The sequence below is a fragment of the Balaenoptera ricei genome, chromosome 4 (genome assembly GCF_028023285.1).
Source record: "Balaenoptera ricei isolate mBalRic1 chromosome 4, mBalRic1.hap2, whole genome shotgun sequence".
Classification (NCBI taxonomy): domain Eukaryota; kingdom Metazoa; phylum Chordata; class Mammalia; order Artiodactyla; family Balaenopteridae; genus Balaenoptera; species Balaenoptera ricei.
The window spans coordinates 54,720,307-54,736,557 of NC_082642.1; positions in this window are offsets into that span (position 1 = coordinate 54,720,307).

Below are 16,251 nucleotides of genomic sequence, written 5' to 3' on the forward strand. Positions count from 1 at the left end.
GAACCAGAATAGGGCCTTAAGCAATCCTGCGGTTTTGCAGCCAGCTCCCGAAAAAGCCAGGTGAAAAAGGTAGCTCAGGGGCACTGTAATTCACAAACTTGCAGAGTTATAAATGATAACTCTCATCCAAAAATATATTGAGGGCAGGCAATTAACAGGATTTGAAAGAAAGGCAGAATTGCAGGAAACAGATTTCAAGAGGTAGATACGAATCGCCTTTAAAGCACATGAAAAGCAGCAAAACGTCGACAATGATGCACTTGGACAAAAAGGGCGTATGCGTTTTTTCCTGAATATATTCTGGAAAAAATGCATACGCCCTTTTTGGCCAACCAACAAAGCCGGAAAGGAAAATCAGCATGACAAAGAACTCTCACTTCCCATCGGTCAAAAGGGCCATCATAAAAAAGTGTAAACACTAGAAATGTTGGACTGTCCAGGGAGAAAAGGGAGCCTTGTTAGGCTGAATGGATGGATGTAAACGGCCAACGGCCACTCAGGAGAACTGTATGGTGTTTCCTAAAACACCTAAAAAACACAGCTAGAGAGCATAGGGCACTCCCACTCATGGGCGTATAAAATGGGAAACCTAAAAATCAACAAGACACGGGCACCCCAAAGTTTAGGGCTGCTCTGTTTAAAAGAACCTCCACTTCGTTACACCTTAAATATGCCAGGAAAGAGAAAAATGGATAAAGAAGTTGTGTACTTATGTACAATGGAATATCACTCAGCCATGAAATCAATGTCATAAGGCTAGTAGCAGCATGCTAAGTGGATTTAGGTAAGATATTTCTAAGTGAAATAAGTCACACAGAAAAAGACACTTATAAGATATCACTTATAGAGGGAATGTAAAAACCGCTACACATGTCCTGAATTACAAGACAGAACAGAATCACACATTTAGAAAACACACTATGGCTGCTTAACAGGAAAGGTGAGGTGGGGTGAGGCATAAAACAAGGGTTTGAAATTAGCACACATACCGTTCCATAAACCACATAGGTAACAGATAAGCCCTACGCCTTGCTCATTGAAATGGACTCCACACCCCCTATTCAATGCACAAAAATAAATCTGACTAGTAAGAATCTTAAAACCTATGTATTGATATCTCTCTGTAGGTGAATCAAGTGGGTGTAAAGGGGCATAAACACAGCAGTGAAAATCAGCTAAACCCCATTATAAAAATAAATTTCCAAAAAAACCCCAACAAAGACACTGAAAGAGAGAGAAATTCTTACAGAGTTCGTTCAGGGGATTTGAAGAAATCTGGATTGACCATATCTACACCCACAGCTGGCTGAGACATAAGGCTGGACCCTCTTGGGGGTGAGAGGTTTCTTGAGGTTGGGTGAGCAAATGAAGACCCTTTAAAGTAATACTGCGTGGTAGCCATTCCATGTGTCCCAAATCTCCAAGATCAAGGGAATCGTCCTACAGCGAAAACGTGCATGGGAAACCCAGAGGATGGTACACCTTGTGATCGGGAAAGGTTTCTAAAACGCACCTCATTTCTCATCTCCTGGTGCTCGGGTTCGCTATTCCAGCTGCTTTACTAACAATCTCCCCACTTGCAGAATCAGTACCTTTAACCTCCTGTTTTGTACAGGTTGCAATTTGTCCTGGGTATGAACGGGAAGAGGGGGAACCCATGAGAGACGATCTCTAGGTGTTGGGACAGGCACAGGTCACTCTAATTTCCCACCATGAAAAAACATTAACCACAGGCTCAGCCTGCCCCACGGAAACAGAATAGGGCCTGAAGGAATCCTGCGGTTTAGCGGCCAGCTCTCAAAAAAGCCAGTTACAAAACACAGCTCAGGGGCACTGTAATTCACAAACCTGCAGAGTTATAAATGATAACTCTCGTCCAAAATTATATTGAGGGAAGGCAACAAAGCGGATTTGAAAGCTAGGCAGAATGCCAAGAAACATATTTCAGAAGGTAGATACGAATCGCCTTTAAAGCACATGAAAAGCGGCAAAACGTCGACAATGATGCCCTTGGCCAAAAAGGGCGTATGCGTTTTTTCCTGAATATATTCAGGAAAAAACGCATACGCCCTTTTTGGCGAACCAAGCAAGCTGGAAAGGCAAATCAGCACTACAAAGAAGTCTCACTTCCCATCGGTCAAAAGGTCCATCCTAAAAAGTGTAAAAACCAGAAGTTCAGGACAGGACAGGGAGAAATGGGAGCAAAGTTAGGCTGATGGGCGGGATGTAATTTCCAATGGTCACTCTGTAGAAGTGTATGGTGTTTTCTAAAACACAGCTAGAGAGCATAGGGCACTTCCACTCATGGGCGTATAAAATGGGAAAACTAAAAATCAACAAAACACAGGCACCCCAAAGTTTAGAGCTGCTCTGCTTAAAAGAACCTCCACTTCGGTACACCTTAAATATCCCAGGACAGAGAAAAATGTATAAAGAAATTGTGGTACTTATGTACAAAGGAATATCTTTCAGCCATGAAATCAATTTCATAAGGCTAGAAGCAGCATGATGAATGGATTTAGATAGGATGTTTCTAAGTGAAACAAGTCACACAGAAAAAGACACATTATAAGATATCACTTATGAAGGTAATGTAAAACTTGCTAACCATGACCTGAATTACAAAACAGAAAAGAGTCACACATTTAGAAAACACACTATGGCTGCTTAACGGGAAAACTGAGGTGCGGTGAGGCATAAAACAAAGGTTTGAAATTAGCACAGATTACATTCCATAACCCAAATATGTAACAGAAAAGACTTACACCTTGCTAAGTCAACTTTACTCAACACCCCCATTAAACGCACAAGAATATACTTGACTAGTAAGAATCTTAAAACCTATGTATTGATATAGCTCTGTAAATGAATCAAGTGGGTGTAAAGCGGCAAAAACACAGAAGTGAAAATCAGCTAAACACTGTTATAAAAATAAATTACTTTAAAAAACCCATGAAACAAAGACAGTGAAACAGAAAGAAATTCTTACACAGTTCGTTCAGGGGCTTTGAAGCAACCTGGACTGACCATATCTAGACCCACAGCTGGATGAGACATAAGGCTGGAAAATCTTGGGGCTGAGAGGATTGGTGAGGTTGGGTAAGCAAACGCAGACCCTTTACAGTAATACTGCGTGTTACCCATTCCATGGGTCCCAAATCTCCAGGTTCAAGGAAATCATCCCACAGCGAAAACATGCATGGGAAAACCAGATGATGGTACACCTTGTGATCTAGAAAGGTTTCTAACATGCACCTCATTTCACATCTCCTGGTGCTCGGGTTCACCATTCCAGCCGCTTTGCTAACAATCTCCCCACTTGGAGAATCTGCACCTTTAACCTCCTGTTTTGTACAGGTTGCAATTTGTCCGGAAGATGAACGGGAAGAGGGGGAACACATGAGAGACTAGCTCTAGGTGTTGGGACAGGCACAGGTCTCTCTATTTTCCCAACAGGAAGAAGAGATACCACAGGCTCAGCCTGCCCCCCGGAACCAGAATAGGGCCAGAAGCAATCCTGCACTTTTGCGGCCACCTCCCACAAAAGCGAGTTGAAAAATGGAGCTCAGGGGCACTGCAATTCACAAACCTGCAGAGTTATAAATGATAACTCTCGTCCACAAATATATTGAGGGAAGGCAACGAAGAGGATTTGAAAGCAAAGCAGAATTGCAGGAAACAGATTTCAGGAGGTAGATTCGAATCGCATTGAAAGCACATGAAAAGCAGCAAAACGTCGACAATGATGCCCTTGGCCAAAAAGGGCCTATGCGTTTTTTTCTGAATATATTCAGGAAAAAACGCATAGGCCCTTTTTGGCCAACCAAGCAACTTGGAAAGGCAAATCAGCGCTAAAAAGAAGTCTCGCTTCCCATCCGTCAAAAGGGCCATGCTGAAAAAAGTGTAAAAACAAGAAATTCAGGACAGGCCAAGGAGAAATGGGAGCCTTGCTACGCTGATGGGCAGGTTGCAAATTGCCAACAGCCACTCTGGAGAAGTGTACGGTGTGTCCTGAAACATCTAAAAAACACAGCTTAGAGAGCATACGGCACTTCTGCTCATGGGCGTATAAATTGGGAAAACTAAAAATCAGCAAGACACAGGCACCCCAAAGTTTAGGGCTGCTCTGTTGACAAAACCTCCACTTCATTACACCTTAAATATCCCACGAAAGAGAAAAATGGATAAAGAAGTTGTTGTCCTTATGTACAATGGACTATCACGCAGCCGTGAAATCAATGTCATAAGGCTAGTAGCAGCATGATGAGTGGATTTAGGTACGAGGATTCTAAGTGAAATAAGTCACACAGAAAAAGACACTTATCATAAGATATCACTTATAGAGGGAATGTAAAAACCGCTACACATGAACTGAATTACAAAACAGAACAGAGTCACACGTTTAGAGAACACAATATGGCTGCTTAACGGGAAAGGTGAGGTGGGGTGATGGATAAAACAAAGGTTTCAAATTCGCTCAGATACCGTTGCATAAAACCAGTATGTAATAGACAAGACCTACTCCTTGCTCAATGAACTGGACTCAACACCCCCTATTCACCGCACAAGAATATATCTGACTAGTAAGAATCTTAAAACCTATGTATGATTATCTCTCTGTAAGTGAGTCAAGTGGGTGTACAGCGGCATAAACACAGCAGTGAAAAGCAGCTAAACCCCATTATAAAAATAAATTACTTTTAAAAAGCCATGAAACAAAGACAGTAAAAGAGAGAAATTCTTACAAAATTCGTTCAGGGGCTGTGATGCAACCTGGATTGACCATACCTAGACACACAGCTGGAGGAGACATAAGGGTGGACACTCTTGGGCCTGAGAGGTTTGGTGAGGTTGGGTGAGCAAATGCAGACCTTTTAAAGTAATACTGCGTGGTACCCATCCCATGGGTCCCAAAACTCCAGGTTCAAGGGCATCTTCCTACATCAAAAACATGCATGAGAAACCCAAAAGATGGTACACCGTGTGATCGGGAAAGGTTTCTAAAACGCACATCATTTCTCATCTCCTTCTGCACGGGTTCGCCATTCCAGCCACTTTACCAGCAATCTCCCTACTTGGAGAATCAGCACCTTTAACCTCCTGTTCCGTACAGGTTGCAATTTGTCCTGAGGATGAACGGGAAGAGGGGGAACCAATGAGAGACTAGCTCTAGGTGTTGGGACAGGCACAGGTCACTCTATTTTCCCATCAGGAAGAAGAAATAACCACAGGCTCAGCCTGCCACCCGGAACCAGAATAGGGCCTGAAGCAATCCTGCGCTTTTGCGGCCAGCTCCCACGAAAGCGAGTTGAAAAATGGAGCTCAGGGGCACTGCAATTCACAAACCTGCAGAGTTATGAATGATAACTCTCGTCCACAAATATATAGAGGGAAGGCAACGAAGAGGATTTGAAAGCAAGGCAGAATTGCAGGAAACAGATTTCAGGAGGTAGATTCGAATCGCCTTGAAAGCACATTAAAAGGGGCAAAATGTCGACAATGATGCCCTTGGCCAAAAAGGGCGTATGCGTTTTTTCCTGAATATATTCAGGAAAAAACGCATACGCCCTTTTTGGTCAACCAAGTAACCTGGAAAGGCAAATCAGCACTACAAAGGAGTCTCGCTTCCCATCGATCAGAAGGGCCATGCTGAAAAAAGTGTAAAAACCAGAAATGCAGGACAGGCCATGGAGAAATGGGAGCCTTGCTACGCTGATGGGCGAGTTGCAAATTGCCAACAGCCAATCTGGAGAAGTGTACGGTGTGTCCTGAATCAATTAAAAACACAGCTTAGAGAACATAGGGCACTTCCGCTCATGGGCATATAAATTGGGAAAACTAAAAATCAGCAAGACACAGGCATCCCAAAGTTTAGGGCTGCTCTGTTGACAAGAACCTCCACTTCATTACACCTTAAATATCCCACAAAAGAGAAAAATGGATAAAGAAGTTGTTGTCATTATGTACAATGGACTATCACAGAGCCGTGAAATCAATGTCATAAGGCTAGTAGCAGAATGATGCGTGGATTTAAGTACGACAATTCTAAGTGAAATAAGTCACACAGAAAAAGACACTTATCATAAGATATCACTTATAGAGGGAATGTAAAAACCGCTACACTTGAACTGAATTACAAAACAGAACAGAGTCACACGTTTAGAAAACACACTATGGCTGCTTAACGGGAAAGGTGAGGTGGGGTGATGGATAAAACAAAGGTTTCAAATTAGCTCACATACCGTTGCATAAACCCAGTATGTAATAGACAAGACCTACTCCTTGCTCAATGAATTGGACTCAACACCCCCTATTCACTGCACAAGAATATATCTGACTAGTAAGAATCGTAAAACCTATGTATTGATATCTCTCTGTAAGAGAGTCAAGTGGGTGTACAGCGGCATAAACACAGCAGTGAAAAGCAGCTAAACCCCATTATAAAAATAAGTTACTTTTAAAAAGCCATGAAACAAAGACAGTGAAAGAGAGAGAAATTCTTACAAAACTCGTTCAGGGGCTGTGATGCAACCTGGATTGACCATACCTAGACACACAGCTGGAGGAGACATAAGGGTGGACACTCTTGGGGCTGAGAGGTTTGGTGAGGTTGGGTGGGCAAATGCAGACCTTTTAAAGTAATATTGCGTGGTACCCATCCCATGGGTCCCAAAACTCAAGGTTCAAGGGCATCTTCCTACATCGAAAACATGCATGAGAAACCCAGATGATGGTACACCGTGTGATCGGGAAAGGTTTCTACAACGCACCTCATTTCTCATCTCCTTGTGCTAGGGTTCGCCATTCCAGCCACTTTACTAGCAATCTCCCTACTTGGAGAATCAGCACCTTTAACCTCCTGTTCCGTACAGGTTGCAAATTGTCCTGAGGATGAAAGGGAAGAGGGGGAACCAATGAGAGACTAGCTCTAGGTGTTGGGAGAGGCACAGGTCACTCTATTTTCCCATCAGGAAGAAGAAATAACCACAGGCTCAGCCTACCCCCAGGAACCAGAATAGGGCCTGAAGCAATCCTGCGCTTTTGCGGCCAGCTCCCACAAAAGCGAGTTGAAAAATGGAGCTCAGGGGCACTGCAATTCACAAACCTGCAGAGTTATAAATGATAACTCTCGTCCATAAATATATTGAGGGAAGGCAACCAAGAGGATTTGAAAGCAAGGCAGAATTGCAGGAAACAGATTTCAGGAGGTAGAATCGAATCGCCTTGAAAGCACATAAAAAGCGGCAAAACGTCGACAATGATGACCTTGGCCAAAAAGGGCGTATGCGTTTTTTCCTGAATATATTCAGGAAAAAACGCATACGCCCTTTTTGGCAAACCAAGCAAGCCGGAAAGGCAAATCAGCACTACAAAGAAGTCTCGCTTCCCATCGGTCAAAAGGGCCATGCTGAAAAAAGTGTAAAAACCAGAAATGCAGGACAGGCCATGGAGAAATGGGAGCCTTGCTACACTGATGGTTGGGCTGTAAATTGCCAACAGCCACTCTGGAGAAGCGTACGGTGTGTCCTGAATCATTTAAAAACACAGCTTAGAGAACATAGGGCACTTCCGCTCATGGGCATATAAATTGGGAAAACTAAAAGTCAGCAAGACACAGGCACCCCAAAGTTTAGGGCTGCTCTGTTGACAAGAACCTCCACTTCATTACACGTTAAATATCCCAGGAAAGAGAAAAATGGATAAAGAAGTTGTGGTCCTTATGTACAATGGACTATCACTCAGACATGAAATCAATGTCATAAGGCTAGTAGCAGCATGATGAGTGGATTTAGGTACGACGATTCTAAGTGAAATAAGTCACACAGAAAAAGACACTTATCATAAGTTATCACTTACAGAGGGAAGGTAAACACTGCTACACTTGAACTGAATTACAAAATAGAACAGTCACACGTTTAGAAAACCCACTATGGCTGCTTAACGGGAAAGGTGAGGTGGGGTGATGCATAAAACAAGGGTTTCAAATTAGCTCACATACCGTTCCATAAACCCAATATGTAATAGACAAGAACTACTTCTTGTACAGTCAACTGGACTCAACACCCCCTATTCACCGCACAGGAATATATTTGACTAGGAATAATCTTAAAAACTATTTATTGATATCTCTCTGTAAGTGAGTCAAGTGGGTGTAAAGTGGCATAAACACAGGAGTGAAAAGCAGCTAAACCCCATTATAAAAATAAATTACCTATAAAACCCATGAAACAACGACAGTGATAGAGAGAGAAATTCTTAAAAAATTCGTTCAGGGGCTGTGATGCAACCTGGATTGAAAATATCTAGACTCACGGCTGGATGAAACATAAGGGTGGACACTCTTGGGGCTGACAGATTTGGTGAGGTTGGGTGAGTAAACACAGACCCTTTAAAGTAATACTGCGTGGTACCCATCCCATGTGTCCCAAATCTCCAGGTTCAAGGGCATCTTCCTACATCGAAAACATGCATGAGAAACCCAGAAGATGTTACACCCTGCGATCGGGAAAGGTTTCTCAAACGCACATCATTTCTCATCTCCTTTTGCTCGGGTTCGCCATTCCAGCCACTTTATTAGCAATCTCCCTACTGGGAGAATCAGCACCTTTAACCTCCTGTTCCGTACAGGTTGCAATTTGTCCTGAGGATGAACGGGAAGAGGGGGAACCATTGAGAGACAAGCTCTAGGTGTTGGGACAGGCACAGGTCACTCTATTTTCCTATCAGGAAGAAGAATTAAACACAGGCTCAGCCTGCCCCCCGGAACCAGAATAGGGCCTGAAGCAATCCTGCGCTTTTGCGGCCAGCTCCCACAAAAGCGAGTTGAAAAATGGAGCTCAGGGGCACTGCAATTCACAAACCTGCAGAATTATAAATGATAACTCTCGTCCACAAATATATTGAGGGAATGCAACGAAGAGGATTTGAAAGCAAAGCAGATGTGCAGGAAACAGATTTCAGGAGGTAGATTCGAATCACATTTAAAGAACTGGAAAAGTGGCAAGACGTCGACAATGACGACCTTGTCCAAAAAGGGCGTATGCCTTTTTTCCTGAATATATTCAGGAAAAAACGCATACGCCCTTTTTGGCCAACCAATCAACCTGGAAAGGAAAATCAGCACTACAAAGAAGGCTCGCTTCCCATCGGTCAAAATGGCCATGCTGAAAAATGTGTAAAAACCAGAAATGCAGGACAGGCCATGGAGAAATGGGAGCCTTGCTACGCTGATGGGCGGGATGTAAATTGCCAACAGTCACTCTGGACAATTGTATGGTGTGTCCTGAAACATCTAAAAAACACAACTTAGAGAGTATAGGGCACTTCCACTCATGGGCGTATAAATTGGGAAAACTAAAAATCAGCAAGACACAGGCACCGCAAAGCTTAGGGCTGCTCTGTTGACAAGAACCTCCACTTCATTACACCTTAAATATCCCAGGAAAGAGAAAAATCGATAAAGAAGTTGTGGTCCTTATGTACAATGGAATATCACTCAGCCGTGAAATCAATGTCATAAGGCTAGTAGCAGCATGATGAGTGGATTTAGGTACGACAATTCTAAGTGAAATAAGTCACACAGAAAAAGACACTTATCATAAGATATCACTTATAGAGGGAATGTAAAAACCGTTACACTTGAACTGAATTACAAAACAGAACAGAGTCACACGTTTAGAAAACACACTATGGCTGCTTAACGGGAAAGGAGAGGTGGGGTGATGCATAAAACAAGGGTTTCAAATTAGCTCATATACCGTTCCATAAACCCAATATGTAATAGACAAGACATACGCCTTGCTTAGTGAACTGGACTCAACACCCTCTATTAAAATCCTATTTAAATACCCATGAAACAAAGATAGTGAAAGACAGAGAATAATAATAAATAAATTACAAAAAACCCCAACAAAGATTGTGAATGAGACAGAAATTCGTACAGGGTTCGTTCGAGGGCTGTGAAGCAACCTGGATTGACCATACCTAGACATACAGCTGGATGAGGAATAAGGCTGGACACTCTTGGGGCTGAGAGTATTGGTCAGGTTGGGTGAGCAAGCACAGACCCTTTAAAGTAAAACTGCATTTTACCCATCCCATGGGTCCCAAAACTCCAGGTTCAAGGGAATCCCCCTACAGAGAAAACATGCATGGGAATCCTAGATGATGGTACACCATGTGATCTGGAAAGTTTCTAAAATGCTCCTCATTTCATATCTCCTGGTGCTCGGGTTCACCATTGCAGCCGCTTTACTAGAAATCTCCCTACTTGGAGAATCAGCACCTTTAACCTCCTGTTTCGTACAGGTTGCAATTTTTCCTGAGGATGAACGGGAAGTGGTTGAACCCATGAGAGACTAGCTCTAGGTGTTGGGACAGGCACAGGTCACTCTAATTTCCCATCAGGAAGAAGTATTAACCACAGGCTCAGCCTGCCCCAAGGAACCAGAATAGGGCCTTAAGCAATCCTGCGGTTATGCGGCCTCCTCCCACAAAAGCCAGTTGAAAAATGGAGCTCAGGGACACTGTAATTCACAAACGTGCAGAGTTATAAATGATAATTTTCATCCAAAAATATATTGAGGGAAGGCAACTAACAGAATTTCAAAGCAGGGCAGAATTGCAGGAAACTGATTTCAGGAGGTAGATATGAATCGTCTTTAAAGCACATGAAAAGCGGCAAAACGTCGACAACGATGCCCTTGGCCAAAAAGGGCGTATGCGTTTTTTCCTGAATATATTCAGGAAAAAAGGTATACGCCCTTCTTGGCCAACCAAGCAAGCCGGAAAGGCGAATCAGCACGACAAAGAAGTCTCACTTCCCATAGGTCAAAAGGGATATCCTAAAAAAGTATAAAAACCAGAAGTGCAGGACAGGCCAGGGAGAAAAGGGAGCCTTGTTAGGCTGATTGGCGAGATGTAAACTGCCAAAGGCCACTCTGTAGAAGTGAAGGGTGTTTTCTAAAACATATAAAAAACACAGCTATAGAGCATAGGGAACTTCCACTCATGGGCGTATAAAATGGGAAATCTAAAAATCAACAAGACACGGGCATCCCAAAGTTTATGGCTGCTCTGCTAAAAACAACCTCCACTTCGGTACAGCTAAAATATCCCAGGAAAGAGAAAACTGGATAAAGAAGTTTTGGTACTTATGTACAATGGAGTATCACTCAGCCATGAAATCAATGTCATAAGGCTAGTAGCAGCATGCTGAGAAGATTTAGGTACGATGTTTCTAAGTGAAATAAGTCACACAAAAAAAGACACTTATCGTAAGATATCACTTATTGAGGGAATGTAAAAATCGCTACACATGACCTGAATTACAAAACAGAAGAGAATCACACATTTACAAAACACACTATGGCTGCTTAACGGGAAAGGTGAGGTGGGGTGAGGCATAAAACAAGGGTTTGAAACTAGCACAGATACCCTTCCATAAACCACATATGTACAGACAAGCCCTACTCCTTGCTCAGTGAACTGGAATCCATCCGCCCTGTTCAACGCACAAAAATATATCTGACTAGTAAGAATCTTAAAACCTATGTATTGATATCTCTCTGTAAGTGAATCAAGTGGGTGTAAAGCAGCATAAACACCACAGTGAAAATCAGCTAAACCCCATTATAAAAATATATTTCAAAAAGAAAAAGACATCAAAGACATTGAAAGAGACAGAAATTCTTACAGAGTTCGTTCAGGGGCTTTGAAGCAACCTGGATTGATCATATCTAGACCCACAGCGGGATGAGACATAAGGCAGGACATTGTTGTGGCTGAGAGGATTGGTGAGTTTAGGTGAGCAAAGGAAGACCCTTTAAAGTAATACTGCGTTGCACCCATTCCATGGGTCCCAAATTTCCAGGATCAAGGGAGTCCTCCTACACCGAAAACATGCATGGGAAACCCAGATGATGGTACACCGTGTGATCTGGGAAGGTTTCTAAACTGCACCTCATTTCACATCTCCTAGTGCTCGGGTTCAACATTCCAGCCACTTTACTAACAATCTCCCCAGTTGGAGAATCAGCATCTTTAACCTCCTGTTTTGTACAGGTTGCAATTTGTCCTAAGGATGAACGGGAAGAGGGGGAACCCATGAGAAAATAACTCTAGGCGTTGGGGCAGGCACAGTTCACTCTAATTTCCCATCATGAAGAAGAATTAATCACAGGCTCAGCCTGCCCCCCGGAACCAGAATAGGGCCTTAAGCAATCCTGCGGTTTTGCAGCCAGCTCCCGAAAAAGCCAGGTGAAAAAGGTAGCTCAGGGGCACTGTAATTCACAAACTTGCAGAGTTATAAATGATAACTCTCATCCAAAAATATATTGAGGGCAGGCAATTAACAGGATTTGAAAGAAAGGCAGAATTGCAGGAAACAGATTTCAAGAGGTAGATACGAATCGCCTTTAAAGCACATGAAAAGCAGCAAAACGTCGACAATGATGCACTTGGACAAAAAGGGCGTATGCGTTTTTTCCTGAATATATTCTGGAAAAAATGCATACGCCCTTTTTGGCCAACCAACAAAGCCGGAAAGGAAAATCAGCATGACAAAGAACTCTCACTTCCCATCGGTCAAAAGGGCCATCATAAAAAAGTGTAAACACTAGAAATGTTGGACTGTCCAGGGAGAAAAGGGAGCCTTGTTAGGCTGAATGGATGGATGTAAACGGCCAACGGCCACTCAGGAGAACTGTATGGTGTTTCCTAAAACACCTAAAAAACACAGCTAGAGAGCATAGGGCACTACCACTCATGGGCGTATAAAATGGGAAACCTAAAAATCAACAAGACACGGGCACCCCAAAGTTTAGGGCTGCTCTGTTTAAAAGAACCTCCACTTCGTTACACCTTAAATATGCCAGGAAAGAGAAAAATGGATAAAGAAGTTGTGTACTTATGTACAATGGAATATCACTCAGCCATGAAATCAATGTCATAAGGCTAGTAGCAGCATGCTAAGTGGATTTAGGTAAGATATTTCTAAGTGAAATAAGTCACACAGAAAAAGACACTTATAAGATATCACTTATAGAGGGAATGTAAAAACCGCTACACATGTCCTGAATTACAAGACAGAACAGAATCACACATTTAGAAAACACACTATGGCTGCTTAACAGGAAAGGTGAGGTGGGGTGAGGCATAAAACAAGGGTTTGAAATTAGCACACATACCGTTCCATAAACCACATAGGTAACAGATAAGCCCTACGCCTTGCTCATTGAAATGGACTCCACACCCCCTATTCAATGCACAAAAATAAATCTGACTAGTAAGAATCTTAAAACCTATGTATTGATATCTCTCTGTAGGTGAATCAAGTGGGTGTAAAGGGGCATAAACACAGCAGTGAAAATCAGCTAAACCCCATTATAAAAATAAATTTCCAAAAAAACCCCAACAAAGACACTGAAAGAGAGAGAAATTCTTACAGAGTTCGTTCAGGGGATTTGAAGAAATCTGGATTGACCATATCTACACCCACAGCTGGCTGAGACATAAGGCTGGACCCTCTTGGGGGTGAGAGGTTTCTTGAGGTTGGGTGAGCAAATGAAGACCCTTTAAAGTAATACTGCGTGGTAGCCATTCCATGTGTCCCAAATCTCCAAGATCAAGGGAATCGTCCGACAGCGAAAACGTGCATGGGAAACCCAGAGGATGGTACACCTTGTGATCGGGAAAGGTTTCTAAAACGCACCTCATTTCTCATCTCCTGGTGCTCGGGTTCGCTATTCCAGCTGCTTTACTAACAATCTCCCCACTTGCAGAATCAGTACCTTTAACCTCCTGTTTTGTACAGGTTGCAATTTGTCCTGGGTATGAACGGGAAGAGGGGGAACCCATGAGAGACGATCTCTAGGTGTTGGGACAGGCACAGGTCACTCTAATTTCCCACCATGAAAAAACATTAACCACAGGCTCAGCCTGCCCCACGGAAACAAAATAGGGCCTGAAGGAATCCTGCGGTTTAGCGGCCAGCTCTCAAAAAAGCCAGTTACAAAACACAGCTCAGGGGCACTGTAATTCACAAACCTGCAGAGTTATAAATGATAACTCTCGTCCAAAATTATATTGAGGGAAGGCAACAAAGCGGATTTGAAAGCTAGGCAGAATGCCAAGAAACATATTTCAGAAGGTAGATACGAATCGCCTTTAAAGCACATGAAAAGCGGCAAAACGTCGACAATGATGCCCTTGGCCAAAAAGGGCGTATGCGTTTTTTCCTGAATATATTCAGGAAAAAACGCATACGCCCTTTTTGGCGAACCAAGCAAGCTGGAAAGGCAAATCAGCACTACAAAGAAGTCTCACTTCCCATCGGTCAAAAGGTCCATCCTAAAAAGTGTAAAAACCAGAAGTTCAGGACAGGACAGGGAGAAATGGGAGCAAAGTTAGGCTGATGGGCGGGATGTAATTTCCAATGGTCACTCTGTAGAAGTGTATGGTGTTTTCTAAAACATCTAAAAAACACAGCTAGAGAGCATAGGGCACTTCCACTCATGGGCGTATAAAATGGGAAAACTAAAAATCAACAAAACACAGGCACCCCAAAGTTTAGAGCTGCTCTGCTTAAAAGAACCTCCACTTCGGTACACCTTAAATATCCCAGGACAGAGAAAAATGTATAAAGAAATTGTGGTACTTATGTACAAAGGAATATCTTTCAGCCATGAAATCAATTTCATAAGGCTAGAAGCAGCATGATGAATGGATTTAGATAGGATGTTTCTAAGTGAAACAAGTCACACAGAAAAAGACACATTATAAGATATCACTTATGAAGGTAATGTAAAACTTGCTAACCATGACCTGAATTACAAAACAGAAAAGAGTCACACATTTAGAAAACACACTATGGCTGCTTAACGGGAAAACTGAGGTGCGGTGAGGCATAAAACAAAGGTTTGAAATTAGCACAGATTACATTCCATAACCCAAATATGTAACAGAAAAGACTTACACCTTGCTAAGTCAACTTTACTCAACACCCCCATTAAACGCACAAGAATATACTTGACTAGTAAGAATCTTAAAACCTATGTATTGATATAGCTCTGTAAATGAATCAAGTGGGTGTAAAGCGGCAAAAACACAGAAGTGAAAATCAGCTAAACACCGTTATAAAAATAAATTACTTTAAAAAACCCATGAAACAAAGACAGTGAAACAGAAAGAAATTCTTACAGAGTTCGTTCAGGGGCTTTGAAGCAACCTGGACTGACCATATCTAGACCCACAGCTGGATGAGACATAAGGCTGGAAAATCTTGGGGCTGAGAGGATTGGTGAGGTTGGGTAAGCAAACGCAGACCCTTTACAGTAATACTGCGTGTTACCCATTCCATGGGTCCCATATCTCCAGGTTCAAGGAAATCATCCCACAGCGAAAACATGCATGGGAAAACCAGATGATGGTACACCTTGTGATCTAGAAAGGTTTCTAACATGCACCTCATTTCACATCTCCTGGTGCTCGGGTTCACCATTCCAGCCGCTTTGCTAACAATCTCCCCACTTGGAGAAACTGCACCTTTAACCTCCTGTTTTGTACAGGTTGCAATTTGTCCGGAAGATGAACGGGAAGAGGGGGAACCCATGAGAGACTAGCTCTAGGTGTTGGGACAGGCACAGGTCTCTCTATTTTCCCAACAGGAAGAAGAGATACCACAGGCTCAGCCTGCCCCCCGGAACCAGAATAGGGCCAGAAGCAATCCTGCACTTTTGCGGCCACCTCCCACAAAAGCGAGTTGAAAAATGGAGCTCAGGGGCACTGCAATTCACAAACCTGCAGAGTTATAAATGATAACTCTCGTCCACAAATATATTGAGGGAAGGCAACGAAGAGGATTTGAAAGCAAAGCAGAATTGCAGGAAACAGATTTCAGGAGGTAGATTCGAATCGCATTGAAAGCACATGAAAAGCAGCAAAACGTCGACAATGATGCCCTTGGCCAAAAAGGGCCTATGCGTTTTTTTCTGAATATATTCAGGAAAAAACGCATAGGCCCTTTTTGGCCAACCAAGCAACTTGGAAAGGCAAATCAGCGCTAAAAAGAAGTCTCGCTTCCCATCCGTCAAAAGGGCCATGCTGAAAAAAGTGTAAAAACAAGAAATTCAGGACAGGCCAAGGAGAAATGGGAGCCTTGCTACGCTGATGGGCAGGTTGCAAATTGCCAACAGCCACTCTGGAGAAGTGTACGGTGTGTCCTGAAACATCTAAAAAACACAGCTTAGAGAG